The 16,386-nt window shown below is 32.0% G+C and overlaps 1 protein-coding gene across 1 annotated transcript in view; it reads left to right on the plus strand.

Annotated features, from left to right (window-relative positions):
• The window catches only part of LOC109361217 (pyruvate decarboxylase 2-like), a 16,624-nt gene continuing 9,700 nt past the window's right edge, over nt 9,463–16,386 (plus strand). Inside the window, exon 1 of the mRNA XM_019606595.1 lies at nt 9,463–9,469. The gene's annotated coding sequence lies outside the window, so the exon portion shown is untranslated. The remainder of the gene's footprint in view (nt 9,470–16,386) is intronic.

Consider the following 16,386-nt stretch of genomic DNA (forward strand, 5'->3'; position numbering starts at 1 on the left):
AAATACATGAATCTTACTTATCATATATATATTTAGATGTGATGCCTCAACCTATATGATTTTCATTTTAGACTTTATGTGAGACTTCCATATTGGGTTTACCTAACTTAAACTCAATACTAGGCAGACATCTTAGAACTCTAGCATATAAAAGCAATCCTAAGTTCTACGACATTGACCTTGAGTTTTCGTTATCTTGTTTGTTGTGATGCCCAAGTCTTCAAGCTTCCATTTAACTCTTTGTCTTCATCAAAACTAAGTAGGTCAATCATGATGGCATCCTTTAACTATTTGTCATTTCAATTACATTAAGAGTACCACTTACAAATTAATTTCTCAGTCCAAAGACTAAAAATTGATGTTGTGATAGATATCTTGTTATGGTTCTATTATGTAAACATATCTTGTTTTATATATAATACATGACTTGTTTGTTTTAATGTGAACATGTTATTAATTCTTTGTTCTGTACATTCAGTATCTTTTATGCGTGTTGAAAATATTTCTGCTCAAATTAATATCATCTCATTACTAAACGAGACAAACTTTAAGGTCTGCAAGGAAGCCGTAGAAATTATTTTTGGTTGTATGGATTTAGATTTGTCACTTTGTATGGAGAAATCTATTTCTACTGGGGAAAACCTCGATGAGGTTAAAATTGAGAAGTGAGAACGTTCTAACTGAATATATCTAATGATAACGAAACACTCTATTGCAGATGCATTTCAGGGCTCTATTTCTGAGGGTCAAAGTGTAAAGAAGTTCCTTGAAGAAATAGAACATTTATTTGCCAAAAATGAAAATGCAGAGTCAAGTAGCCTTTTGGCTAAACTCATCTCCATGAAGTATAACGGAAAATGGAACATAAGGGGGTATATTATGGAGATATTTAATCTCGCATCAAAACTCAAGTCACTTAAGTTAGAGCTTGGTGATGACTTGCTCGTGCACTTGGTTTTGATTTTGCTTCCTACACACTTTGGGCAATTCAAAGTGAGTTATAACACTCAGACGGACAAATGGTCCCTCAACGAGTTTATAACTCACTGTGTGTAAGAGGAAAACAGGCTATAGAAAGATAAGACTAAAAGTGCTCACTTAGCTATGACCCCTCAATGTAAAAAAATAAAGAGATATAAGGATGCTATGAGAGGGCCTTCTCAATAAAAGAAACTGAACAGTGGTGAGAAATTTACCTACTACTTTTGTAAGAAGCAATGACACATGAAGAAAGAGTATCCTAAATATGCCTCATTGCGTGTTAAGAAGGGTGGATTCTGGCATTACTACTCACATAAGTAGTACTATGTAGAGTTACCTGTGGAGCCGATAGTCAAGTGATGATGAAACATTCATCTTTATGGGTAATGGCAAAAGGATTGTAGTTGAGGCTATTAGAACATTTAGATTATGTTTAAGAATTGGTTTTCATTTGAATTTATTTAAGACATTTGTTGTACCGTCTTTTAGGCGGAATTTAATTAGTATTTTTAGCTTGGACAAATTTGGTTTTTCTTGTTCTTTTGGAAATAATAAAGTTAGTCTCTATCTAAATTCAAACATTGTTGGTTCTGGTTCTTTAATAGATAATTTGTATATGCTTGATGTTTCTAGTTCCAATAATGAAATACTCCAAAAATTCATGTGGTACAAAACGAAAATTAAAAGAGAATTCAATCATCTTATGACACAAGTGCTTAGGTCATATATCTAAACAAAGAATACAAAGACTTGTGTCAGATGAAATTCTTGACCCTTTAGATTTATGAGACTTTGAAGTTTGTGTTAAATGCATAGAGGGAAAATAGACAAACAAAAGGAAATTAGGTGCCGAAAGAGCTAATGATATCTTAGAACTAATATATATGGATATATGTGGTCCTTTCCCTTATGGCTTTGTTGGAATGGACAACATTATTTTATTACGTTCATAGACAATTACTCTAGGTACGACTACCTATATCTTATACATAAGAAGTCACAATCCTTGGATGTTTTCAAGCCTTTTAAGGCTGAAGTTGAACTTCAACTTAGAAAGAAAATTAAGGCTTTGAAATCTGACCGTGGTGGTGCATACCATGGCATATATGATGGATTAGGAGAACAGCATCCAGGAACATTTGCGTTTTTCCTTAGAGAATATGGAATTGTTTCGCAATACACTATGTTTGGCAAACCTAGCATGAATGGTGTTATTGAGCAACGAAATCGAACTCTTAAGCATATGGTGAGAAGTATGATCATTTATTCTTCCTTACTAGAGTCACTTTGGGGGGAAGCTTTAAAGACTGCAGTTTACATCCTTAATAGAGTGTCAAGTAAAACAATCAAAACAACCTCATATGAGCTTTGGACTAATAAAAGATCAAGCTTAACACACTTGCACATTTGTGGTTGTCCAATTGAGGTGCGACTATATAGGTCGCATGAATAGAAACTAGACTTAGGAACAATTAGCTGGTATTTTGTTGGCTATCATGAATGCTTCCGGAGCTATAAATTTTATGATCATACTTCAAGACTTTTTTTGAGCCGGGAAATGCAAGATTTCTTGAGGACGTTGATTTTGGGAAGGAAGAAACATAAGTAATATTATCTTTAAGGAAGAACCTATCACTGATGGTGAACAAGTTTGTGTGCCTATTACTATTTAAGGGACAACTACAATAATAGAAGGTTGTTCCTAACAATATTCCAGAACAAGACAACAATGAGGTTCTCCCTCAAGTACCTATAGAACAAATTCAACAACCTCAAGAAGTAGAAGTGCCATTAAGGAGATCCAAGAGAGAGATGAGAAGTGCAATTCCTAATGATTATATTGTATTTCTTTAAGAACATGAGGATGACATCGGGTTAATAAAGGATGATCTATTGAACTTCTATCAAGCCATGAAAATTTCTAACTCTCAAAAGTGGATTGATTCCATGAAGGATGAGATGAAATCTACGCATGATAATGTCATTTGGGATCTTGTTGAATTACTTAAAGGTGTGAAACCTATTGGTTGTAAATGGATATTTAAAACCAAGAGAGATTTGAAGGGTAATATTGATAGATATGAATTTCGTATAGTTTCTAAAGGCTAAACACAAAGTCAATTGTATGCAAATTAAATAAATTCATCTATGACCTTAAACAAGCTTATCGTCAATGGAATCATAAGTTTGATCATGTAATTACCTCGTATAGTTTTGAGGCAAATATTGTTGATGATTGTGTGTACCACTAGTTCAGTAGGAGTAAATTTATATTCCTGGTATTATGTGTTGATGATATATTGCTTGCTAACAGAGATATGAGACCATTGCATGAGACCAAGAGATTTCAAACGATTTTTTTTGAAATTAAAGATCTTGGGGAAGCTTCTTTTATGTTAGGTATTCAGATTCTAAGATATCACTCTCAAGGTATCCTAAGGTTGTCACAAGAAAGCTATATTGATAAAGTCCTAGATAGATTTGGCATGAAAAATAGTAAACCAGAGGATACCCTTTTTGCATCTCGAACAATGCCGAAAAAATGATCTTGAACAATGCGAGATGCAAAAGATTTATTATGCATATCATTAGGAAGTCTAATGTATGTTCATGTTTGCACACATCCTGACATAGTGTTTGTCATGGGAGTTTTTGGAAGATATTTGAGTAATCCTCGAATGCATCATTAGAAGACAGTCAAACGTATTATGCGTTACTTGAAGAGAACAAAGGAGTACATGCTCACTTATCACAGGTCTGAGAAATTAGAGATAATTGGGTACTTTGACTCCAATTTTGCTCGATGTCTAGACAGTAGACACTCCACCTTTGGATATGTGATTATATTGGCTGGAGGTGCTATCTCTTGGAAGTCTGCACAATAAACGCTCATAGCTCCTTCAACCATGATTGCAGAGTTCATGGCTTGTTTTTAAACATCAGACTATGGCATATGGTTGCGAAATTTTGTCAGCGGCTTATGTGTGGTTGATGCTATTGAAAGACCACTGAGAATTTATTGTGACAGTAAGTTCGCGGTTCTTTACTCCAACAATAATAGGAGTTCTAAAATGTCAAAATTCATTGACATCAAGTTTATGGTTGTTAAAGAAAGTGTTCAGAATGAACATATTTCCATAGAACATGTAGGGACAAATTTTATGATAGCTGATCCACTGACTAAGGGTTTGGTACCTAAAGTCTTTCATGAACATGTTTTTCATATGGATGTTGTTCTTTAGGATACCTTACTTTAGCGGGAGTCTATATGTTTTATGATTTACTTTGGATTTTATATAGTTTTTATGCATAATAAAGTTGATGGTTTATTCTGTTTTGAACTTGTGTATTGTAACTATTATGTTGCAATTAAAGACTTTGGATTGATCTCACCAGGAATAAAGAATGACCAGTTGGAAATAGACATGTTTGAGATCACATTGCATGAAATTTCCATGTCACTCATCCATATTTGATCTATGTTATTTAGTATATTAGTATGGTGATCATCGTGGTTGAGTCACGCTTAAATGTGATGAAGGTCGCGGTAGTTCCCTAGTTGATATATGAGATAGACCAGATTGTATTAAGGAGAAGTCTAAATATAAATAGCATACAGATGTGCACCTAAAGAATATGTGATATAATTTTTTCAGGGAAAATATGAAGCCCAAGTGGGACTTTCCCGGATAGCCAATAAAGAAACCAATCATGGTTCTTGCATCAAGTTTCTTTTCATGTGGGTTGTACACCTTTAATTATGTTGGACAATCTCAAACATGGAGATGTCTTAAACTAGGTTTCCTACCAGTACATAACTCATAGGGAGTGTTTGGAACTACCTTACTAGGGACCCTATTTAGCAGATACGTCGTGGTCCTTAATGCTACATCCACAACGATAAAAGTACATCATAATGACTCAATATTGACCTAACCATTTTTATTAGTGTACGATTCCGCATTTTAGCAACACTATTTTGTTATGGTGTATAAGGCATAATGTATTGAGCACATATGCCTCGACTTTCGAGAAACTTTGTAAATAGTCCTAGACGTTGTCCATTCTCATTATGCTTTCCATAATATTCACCACCTCTATCAGAATTCACAACCTTAACTTTCTTTTCAAGTTACCTTTCAACCTCGTCAATGAATACCTTTAGGACATCCAATGATTGAGATTTTTCATGCAACAGATATAGGTAACAATAACATGAGTAATCGTCTATAAAAGTGGTGAAATACTTTTTACCACCCCAAGATGGAACATCAAAAGGACCACAAATATATGTGTGTACTAATTCAAGAAGTTTGCTACTTCTTGTGACTGAGTTCTTTGATATGTGCTTAGTTTATTTTCCTTTAATACAATCTAAACAAACACCCCAATCGCCAAAATCTAAAAAAGGTAAAATCTCACTTTTCAATAACCTCATTATCCTTTCTTTGGATATATAGCCTAATCTTTGATGCCACAAGTAAGCAGAATTCTTATCAAAATCTTTAAGCTTCCTACCAACATCATGTTCAACATTAAATAGAGATTCCTTAAATTTAAAATCAAGATTGAAGCAATATAAACAATTCGTTAATGTACCAGAACCGACATAGTACGAATGCTTATACAAATTAAAACTAGAATGCCCAATCTTAAAATTAAAACCTATACAACCCAACCTACCAACATAAACCAAGTTCTTGGAACATTCAAGAACATAAAGACACTTTTCTAGATCTAAATAGTTTCCACTATCTAGGATCAATCTGTATGTCCCAATCCATGAAGTTGTGCCTTCATTTTGTTCCCTATGTAAATAAACTTATCAGTTTTTTGGGTTCAAATTGAAAGGAATTCATGCACAATATGTGACACATGAGTTGTTGCACCAGAATCTAACCACCAAGTATTATTAGGAACCTCGGTAAGAAACTATTCATCTATAATGGAAACAAAATGTTTACCTTTTTTTTGAAGCATTTCATCCTTGTAGGACAATCCTTCTTATAGTACTTATTCTTCTTACAAAAGAAGCACTTTATTTCTTTATGGATTTTACTACCAGTACATAACTCATAGGGAGTGTTTGGAACTACCTTACTAGGGACCCTATTTAGCAGATACGTCGTGGTCCTTAATGCTACATCCACAACGATAAAAGTACATCATAATGACTCAATATTGACCTAACCATTTTTATTAGTGTACGATTCCGCATTTTAGCAACACTATTTTGTTATGGTGTATAAGGCATAATGTATTGAGCACATATGCCTCGACTTTCGAGAAACTTTGTAAATAGTCCTAGACGTTGTCCATTCTCATTATGCTTTCCATAATATTCACCACCTCTATCAGAATTCACAACCTTAACTTTCTTTTCAAGTTACCTTTCAACCTCGTCAATGAATACCTTTAGGACATCCAATGATTGAGATTTTTCATGCAACAGATATAGGTAACAATAACATGAGTAATCGTCTATAAAAGTGGTGAAATACTTTTTACCACCCCAAGATGGAACATCAAAAGGACCACAAATATATGTGTGTACTAATTCAAGAAGTTTGCTACTTCTTGTGACTGAGTTCTTTGATATGTGCTTAGTTTATTTTCCTTTAATACAATCTAAACAAACACCCCAATCGCCAAAATCTAAAAAAGGTAAAATCTCACTTTTCAATAACCTCATTATCCTTTCTTTGGATATATAGCCTAATCTTTGATGCCACAAGTAAGCAGAATTCTTATCAAAATCTTTAAGCTTCCTACCAACATCATGTTCAACATTAAATAGAGATTCCTTAAATTTAAAATCAAGATTGAAGCAATATAAACAATTCGTTAATGTACCAGAACCGACATAGTACGAATGCTTATACAAATTAAAACTAGAATGCCCAATCTTAAAATTAAAACCTATACAACCCAACCTACCAACATAAACCAAGTTCTTGGAACATTCAAGAACATAAAGACACTTTTCTAGATCTAAATAGTTTCCACTATCTAGGATCAATCTGTATGTCCCAATCCATGAAGTTGTGCCTTCATTTTGTTCCCTATGTAAATAAACTTATCAGTTTTTTGGGTTCAAATTGAAAGGAATTCATGCACAATATGTGACACATGAGTTGTTGCACCAGAATCTAACCACCAAGTATTATTAGGAACCTCGGTAAGAAACTATTCATCTATAATGGAAACAAAATGTTTACCTTTTTTTTGAAGCATTTCATCCTTGTAGGACAATCCTTCTTATAGTACTTATTCTTCTTACAAAAGAAGCACTTTATTTCTTTATGGATTTTACCTTCTTTAATGGGGATCTTTTCCTTCCCATTTCCTTTGTTCCTATTGTTTGGCGTGAATCTGTAGGTGCTATCTGGCTTCTGAATGGACAAGTGAATGGAGTCATCCTTAATTTTCTTTAACCTCTCCTCCTCCTGAACAAGCATGGCATTTACTCCTTGAAAATTCCATTTCTCCTTTATGGTGTTATAGTTCACTTGGAATTGGCCAAACTCAACAGGAAAGGCGTTAATGATGAATTGTACTAAGAATGCTTATGTCACCTTCATCACAATGCCTTTCATTTTTGCAGCCAGATTTGTCATGCTACTTACATGATCATGAATGGGCTACAACCACTCAAACTTCTTGGTTGTCAGCTATGTCATGAGATTTCCCACCACAGACTTATCAATAATGTCTGATTGTGAGTACTCCTTGATCATTCTCATAAATTCTCTTGTATTATCCGTCTTAGGCATAGACAACTAGACATTGTCAGAGATTGGCATTTTCATCAGGCTAAGACTCAACCTGTTAGACCACTCCTAAGACTCATATAGAGTATTGTCTGCCTCCGAGTTGGTCTCAGTTATGGTTGGTACATTATCCATATTGATGGCCAGGTCCAACTCTATGACACCTAGTGAGAACTGGATCTGTTCAGACCAACCAACATAGTTCAATCCGTTGAACTTGAAACATCCATTGCCTAAGGCGAATACATTAAATAAAGCTGAAATAAGGCATTCTCACACTTTAGTGCTTTGAATAAATCTTTATGGATTCCAACTAAACTTTTATTCATGCATTTAATTTATGTTTGGATAAAATTTAAATGCATTAAACTTTTATTAATGATGCCCAATATTATTCTTTAATTGGTAATTAATCATACTCTTTAAACGTGCATGTTATCTTTGGATAAACAAGCATAAACAAGTAGGTTTAAAAACTTTAATGTCATTAAATACATGGAGTGGTCCACCTTTGGGTGATCAAAGTATGAATTATAATTAATAAACAAACTCAATTAATTATTCTTACGACATTATAATCTAATTACATGCACTGATCCACATTTGGGTGATCAAAATATGCATAATAATTAATAAACATAATTTATTTTCCTTATAACATTATAATTTTAACTTCAATTAATGTCCAATTAAAGTATTATCATTAGTTTAATACATTTAATATTCATGCTAGATGAGTATTGAATTTAATATTCTCACAAAAGTAGCACCAGCCCAAACAAATAACATATATGGTTGTACTGAAATATGTTATTTTCATTCTTAAAAGATTGGTATGAGAAAATAATGTTGTACTATTACTTTGGAAGTCACAATATAAAATTCATTAGCAAACACGTTTCTAATTCAGTCATAAAATTAAAAACATGATTCTCAAATCATCTTACACACAAACTATGTGGTACTGTGGATGCATGTTTGTTCATGTATACATCATTCATTTCTAGAAATATAATGAATGTCATAATGTCCCTAACTTAATGCTCTTATACCAATTGTTAGACTTTTAAAACTTTTATGAGTCTTTAATGGTTCACAAGAACCCTTTAATTTAAGACCTTAACATTATGACATTCACGTGTGATAAAAGAATAGAACAAGCAATACATGATTCCACTTGCGTTTCACTTTCTGGTTGCCTTTGTTCTTACCTCTCCGTCTTTCCTTTATAATTAAGAACTCAGTTTCCTTCCTTTTCTATATGGCAATACACTTTCCTTGCCCGTGTTTCTATAATTCTCACTTTGTATTTCTATTCATGAGATAGCAAAGAATGAATTACTATTCTAATGCATGAGTGTCTCTATTTATAGAAGAGTTTAGGAGGAGTTATTGGAGACAAGAACTCCTCCACTTTCATGAAAACTACCCATGAAGTGAGAGGGGAGGGAGTTAACAACACCCCCACTAGTTTGGTCCATCAATTGTCAACCATCATCACTTTAAACATTTTCATTCAAACTAGTAACTTCCAAGAATATGGACCACTAATTAGAATTAATCTAACATCTTAGTCTATTAAACCTTTTTATATCTAGAAAAACCATATTATTTATAGCCCAACTATATTACAAGTGGAAGAAAAACCTTAGTGATCCATATTCAAAATTTTATTGGTAGTTTTATGAAATGAATATAAAATTTAATTTCATTCTATAGTTGCTGTGCAAACACACTTTAAGTGTTTAACTTCACCGCTTTTAATACAAAGTTCCGTTTTTCATTTCCATGTAACAAATTGCTTTGGAATTATATTCTTTACAACATTTTTCCCAACATCTACTTTACGAAAAACTTTTCCCAACATCTAAATTACTTTGTCTCTTATTAATAGTTATTAGCCTTTACTAATGAGTGAGAATCGACACTGAATAGCCATCTGGACATCTTGAATTTAGGCTTTGCAGGACAATATTTGTCGGCAGCGTCAGAAATCGTGCATGAACATGATTCTCACCACACTCACGTGCCTTCAATTCCAATGTCCCACCTAATTGATCAAAAACCTGTTGAAATTAATTCAATTACCAGCTACTTGTTTTCCTGGTTTCTTATACCCACTAAACCAATGGACTCCATTTAATTAATATTTTTTTAAAGAAATTAGGACTAAGTATTGGTCTTTTTTGCCTGTGGTTTCAAACTTCTGATGCCTATCACGGGTTTGCGACCAGTCTACACTAAATGGGTACCTTGTTTGACCAATTGGCACCCTTTTCTTTCTAACCAAGAAAGTGCGTGTAGGTACTTTTCAAATGGTTGGTTGTACATGTTAACTTAGAAGTAGTATTGTGAGAACCAGAATGTACTAGATGGTCTGACCGATTTAACTACTGACCAGATTTAAAAATGGTTTTGGATTATAGTTTTAATCGAATGAGTGTTGGACTGCTTTGAACCGGGAAATTTTGGTCCGACCATGTTAAACCAGGTTAAATCAGAATAATCTAGGAAGTAAACCGAACGGTTCACTTAAAATTAAAAAAAAGAAACATTATTCTAATTTTTTGTTTTACTTCAGTCCAAAAAATATTAAGAGATATTATTTCAATATAATTATACATAATTATTAATTATATAAAATGTTACACTTATATATAATTGACGTTCGGCTCGGGTTTCACAACATTGATTTTAAGCTTTGTTTGATAATGTGAGTTTGGAGGGAAAGAGGAGAGAAGAGATTATTTTAGAAAGTATCGGTTTGTTTGGAAGTTGAATGAATGAGAGGAAGGTTTTGGAGGGTTTCTCGAACCCTCCAAAATCCTCTATATGTCTATTTTATAGTTACCCAAATTTGGAGTTTTTCTAGAGATAAAATGTCAAAATACCTAAATGTTTTTAGTAAATTGTATAATTATATATTATTGTTCACTTCTCATTGATATTATATTTTTAAAAGAAAATTAAAAAATATTCTTACATTATCATTAGTTTATCCTCTCCATTTAAATTTCATACTCCCGAATAAGAGAAAAGATTGTCTTCATTTTCTCTTCCTTTCCTCTCCCAGCCCTTTCTACTTCTTTGATCTATCTCCTTCCATTTTTCTCATAACTCCAAAACATAGCCTTAGAGGAGAAGGAAGACAAAGAAAAAATTTGTGAGTCGTGAAATACAATGTTTAAATGACTCTGAAGTCTTTTATTATTTCATTTCTCTTCTTTTCCCTCCAAAATTATACTCACAAACATACCCAAAAAATAATAATTTGATTCTTATTGATACCATAGTTCAATAAAATTAGTCTTTTGTTTCCTTCAAAATTTGTCCAAAAAATAAATAGTTTTACCACAATTTAAAAACTTAACCCTAAGAAAAAATAAAAATTGGTATATATTGCAATTAGTGAAGAAACTTCAGAGAAATAACATCTATGGCATAAATTTCAATTAAAAGAAATGACAATTTGTATTCTTAGTTGCTTTTGAATATCATGCAAATTAAATACAACTGCAATACGACATGAACATAAGCATTTTTTATGATAAAAGAAATATTATTAGAAGAGACGAGAAAAAGTTACAAGGGGAATAGGCATCTTGATAGAAACAAAACTGAAACACCTAAAACCTAAGAAGCAGAGCCATGCACATGCACATGATGCAACAAAGCATGCCAATCTCTATTCATAAAAAATCTATGTGCAGAGCACCAACGGGAAATAAACATAAGCAGAAAGCACCATTCAAAGCATTTAGTAAGTACTCAATTATGTGTAAAACTTCCTCAGACTTTATAACCATATTGGAGAAACAAGTAATTAGTGCACCACTACAATTACTTAACTAATTGAATCAGACTCCACTCTTGGAGAGGAGAGTCTTGTTTTTTTATTTTTGTTTTAAGGGTAAAAATGTCTTCTTTCTATAAATAGGAGAATAAAAGTGTTACTATATGTGGTTTTTTCTTTGTTATTTCATAATCCTCTCCTATATCTAGTACTGGAAATGATTCTAATTTTAACTAATTAATTCAATGAGTGAAGGCATGAATATGAGTGAATAGGACACCTCTAAAGTGAACTTGTCTCTCAAGTTAGCAAGTAAGAGTATATTTTACTGAATTTAGTGATTTAAGAAATTAAGACCCTAACGCACGTCATATTGAACTAAAAGTAGATACACCATTATTCTCTCACTATATAGAGGAGTTTTCTCTAATATTGTACAAAGTATATATAGTATAGTATGATAGAAAAATAAAGGGAAAAGTGCTTAAAATTTATCTTTTTGCAAATAGTTATTGTGAAATTTTTTTCTTTTAAATTATTCTTTAAACTTTATGTGTTAGTGAAATTGATCAATATATAAATATATTCTTAAACTACTAACGGCCAACATGGAATCATTGCAATCCTAAATTACTAATAGGTCAATAGGGAAATCATTGCAATCAGATTCGCAACAATATCAACGCAACAGGGCAGGTTAGCCAACCTTAACACACGAAGGAAAAACCATCATAATATTGAGAAGAATATAATAAGTAAATATTATAGTTAATGTAGTAATATTGATATATGTAAAATAAAATTAAAAAATAATAATCTAAGAGTCTATGTTCAACAAAATATATGAGTTTTAATATTTCATTCTTATTAATTTAACATTATCTTTATGTATCGACCAATTTCACTAATAATTAATAAAGTTTAAAGGACAATTAGGAAGAAAAAATAGTTTCTAATGGTTACTTACAAATATCATAAAGTTTAGGATGTCTTTATAGAGTTTTCCAAAAAATAAAACTGAAATTATATATGATTTTGTTACTCCAATTTGTTATTTAATCACTGGCATGATTACATGTTACTCAATTAACATCACTAAACTTTCTAGACACATGATCATCAAGCAATGGGAATGAACAAGGAAGCTTTAAATGTAAGCCAATATAATAAACCAATGATATCTGGCTATCTATATGCATGTATTTCCTTTCCCTTGCGTAGCAAAATGATGCCTGGAGAGAAAATTTCAAATATGACCAGAAACACAAATTTTTGCAGTTAACAAGTGATATGAATGTTTTTATTTAAGATTTAAATCATTAGTCAATAGTTACCAAGTCTAGTCAACATATTTTTAACAGAAAAATAAAAGACAAACCTCTGCTGCAAGGAGGAATTCCCTCTTTTTCGTGTTCTAACAAAGATCTAACAACACAAAAGTTTCACGAAAAAATTGCATTTGGAAAAGCTTATGTTGAGGGGATTGTGCTCTTATGTGACAAGGTTGTTAAAAGGAGTTCTACATTCAACAAAATAGAATCAAATATTTGTTAAGATGAAGATTGTTACATGAATTTTTTAAAGAGTGTGTGTGATATTTGTTTATTTTAATGAAATATATTATAGTACAAAATTTCACAATACCTATAATTTGTAAGACTATATCTTGTATCTCAAATTTCTTATTACAACTTGTACTAATTAAAAATCACAATGCCTATAATTTGGAAGAGATCACAAATTTCTTGTTACAACTTGTACTAATTAGAACCACCTTAGCTCATTAGTCTTGTTGGAAAATGATGATTTTAATGTAGTTTTAATACACATTAATATGACTGTTAATGGAGAATCTTGGGATGTGAAATGAAAAAACTATTCAAGTCTCACATTGCTTGGAGGAAGAAGGTTGAAAGACTTTATAACTCTTAAGTTATAACCTTGGGGTGTACCCAATGAGTGAAATGAGTTTTGTGGGTGAATGATAACTCACACAAATAAAACCTCTCTACACATAGGCGCGTACCACTACCCCGCCATCGGCCGAGTCAGGCCCAACATTTTTTAAATAATTTTTTTTTATTTTTTTATTTTTTCCTTGGGCTTGGACGTGTGCTGATCAAGTCAACACCGTGTGGCACACTTGTGACTGAGTTAGCACACGGTTGGAGAGTGGGGAAGAGGGACTCAATCAAGGGAGGAGAGAATCCAGGTGGTACTTTTTTTTCATTGTTGGATCATGTAGCCGTTTGAGATTTACCACCCAATTGGACTGTCGGATGAAGGGGTCGTTGAAGACCTTGGACTATAAATAGATGTATCTTCTCTTCATTATAACTCGTACCAAGTTGAGTACGTTTATACTCAACTTCTTCTTTCCCCCTCATACCCTTTGCCGATGCATTTCCGGTAAACTTCTCTCCATTTCCTTATGTGACAATAAGAATTGGCACAGGCACCAAATAGTGGGTGTTTCGAGAATTGTAATCGATAGTCATATTGTCGGTATTTCGAAAATTGACATTAGTAGCCATATTGTGGGTGTATTTGAGATCGATTCTTAAGTGCAATAAAATCAAATAACAGAGAACTGAGCTGTGTTATCCTAAGGAAGACGTGGTTGATAGTCTGTTTGCACATTTTGAACATTACCATGAAATGTCTTAAAGTGAACGACTTGATCATATCTCATTCAATAAGTATTATTTCATGTCATTTAAAATTATTACGAGCTACCTAAACAACAAATCTCCTAGCCTAGAACTTGTAATTCTTACCATGTAATAATGTAATGCTACTTGCTCAATACTCCGAGCACTATAAACACAATTGACCAAACTATATTTACAAATTAGGTTCTTTATTTATTCTATGCATTTGATGGAATATTCCATTCACTCTTGCATCAGGTTTACCAAACCAATGTATGGTATAAATATCTCTTTGGGGTGCATTGCCACTGAGTGAATCAAACAAGTATTATATATGACGAGTCATTTTAAATTCTAAAGTTGTTACCTAGTTCATTATTATAGGTTCCATGATCACATAACTAGGAGTGAACATGACACTGCTTAATTGAATGACACTTTAAAAAATGGTGTTTTAAATTTGGATTATAGTTGTGTTGCGCTTATGATGCTTTTATTTTAATTGCAGAAAACTGTACTAAAATGCATGACCTAGTTTCTAGAATATTTTAATTGTCGAATGAGTAGCTTGAGGATCAGCTTAGTTTCTGATTCTATTTTGGATACTCATGTTTTCGAGTTAATAGTAAAAAGATTATATTTTAATGAAAAATAAAAAATATTAACTTTTTTAAAGGATCTGATAAATATTATTTGAATGTAATATTTATGTATGGTCAATGTAAAACTTTTTACACACTACCAATCATTTGTATTACTTTTTTTAAAGAATCAATAATTATTAAAAATAAAAGATCAATAATGGACTAATATAAAAAAATTATGCTATCAATATATATATATTTTACTCATATTATTCTGAAACCTGAGTCTGGCCCTTATTAAGGAAACCATGACTTGCTTAACACACATACATTTCCTTGAAAACAAAACAAAACTCTAAGCAAATAAAGAGTTATCATCTTATGGTATTTTTCTTAGAGTTTAAAATCTATATATTGATAGTTGTCATGATCCGATTTTGGTTGGAAGAATGGCTCTATGACTTAGGAAGAGGCGAACTCGATTTCTACCTCTCCTGATTGATTTGGAATTGTCACTACGTTTTTTGCGATTAAGACGTAGAAAACTTTTGTTTATGCCCAATTTGAATAAAAAATGGTCTTTGAAATAGAGATTCTGAATTCGGGAGTTGATTACGGGTCGGGGAAGGTATTAGCACCTCGTTCGCCCGTATTAAAATGGTACCCTCGCTAATCACATAGATTTTTATACCTTTAAAAATTATTCATTCAATATTCAATTAATAAACAAAATATTTTTATTTTTTATATTTGTATCTGTCAATACGTTATCTTGCTCCTACGTATCCCTGGGTGCAATATGAAAATCAAGATTACATAGTTCTAGTTCAAAAATTGTTTAGCTACTTTGGTTAATTGTTAGTAATTTAGAAAATACCGATAGGTTTAGAAAATTAATTTATTGAATTGGTTAATATATAATTGTTTCGATTTGATGAGACTAATAGTTTAGAAACGATATTGGTCGTAGACCTCCTCCTCATTTCTAGGGAGTTAGAGACGACTCGAACCATAACCTCACTATAAAAAATCCCGTAAAATTAATTTGGTAATATAATTTCTAATTATTTATACATATAGAATTTAGCGATAAAATAGTTTATTAATTATATATATATATATATATATATGGAATTAATAGTTTAGATATGGCGTTGGTCGTAGACCTTCTTCTCACTCTCGGAGAAGTTAGAGACGACTCGAACCTTAACATCACTATAAAAATTTCATATTTAACTTATTTAATAACAATATTACGTTATTTTTATAATTAGAATTAAGTAATAAAATAGGTTTAGGAATTATTTTCTATATCGGAATTAATAGTTTAGTGATGATATTGATCGTAGATCTTCTTCCCATTTTCGAAGAAGTTAGAGACAACTCGAACCATAACCCACTATAAAAAAATCCCATAAAATTAACTTGGTAAAATAATTTTTAATTATTTATACATATAGAATTTAGCGATAAAATAGTTTATTAATTATATATGTATATATAAGGAGTTAATAGTTCAGAGACAGACGATGTTGGTTGTACTTCTTATTTTCAGAGAAGTTATAGACAACTCGAACCATAACCTCACTATAAAAAATCCCATAAAA

The sequence above is a fragment of the Lupinus angustifolius genome, chromosome LG11 (genome assembly GCF_001865875.1).
Source record: "Lupinus angustifolius cultivar Tanjil chromosome LG11, LupAngTanjil_v1.0, whole genome shotgun sequence".
In the NCBI taxonomy this organism is placed as follows: domain Eukaryota; kingdom Viridiplantae; phylum Streptophyta; class Magnoliopsida; order Fabales; family Fabaceae; genus Lupinus; species Lupinus angustifolius.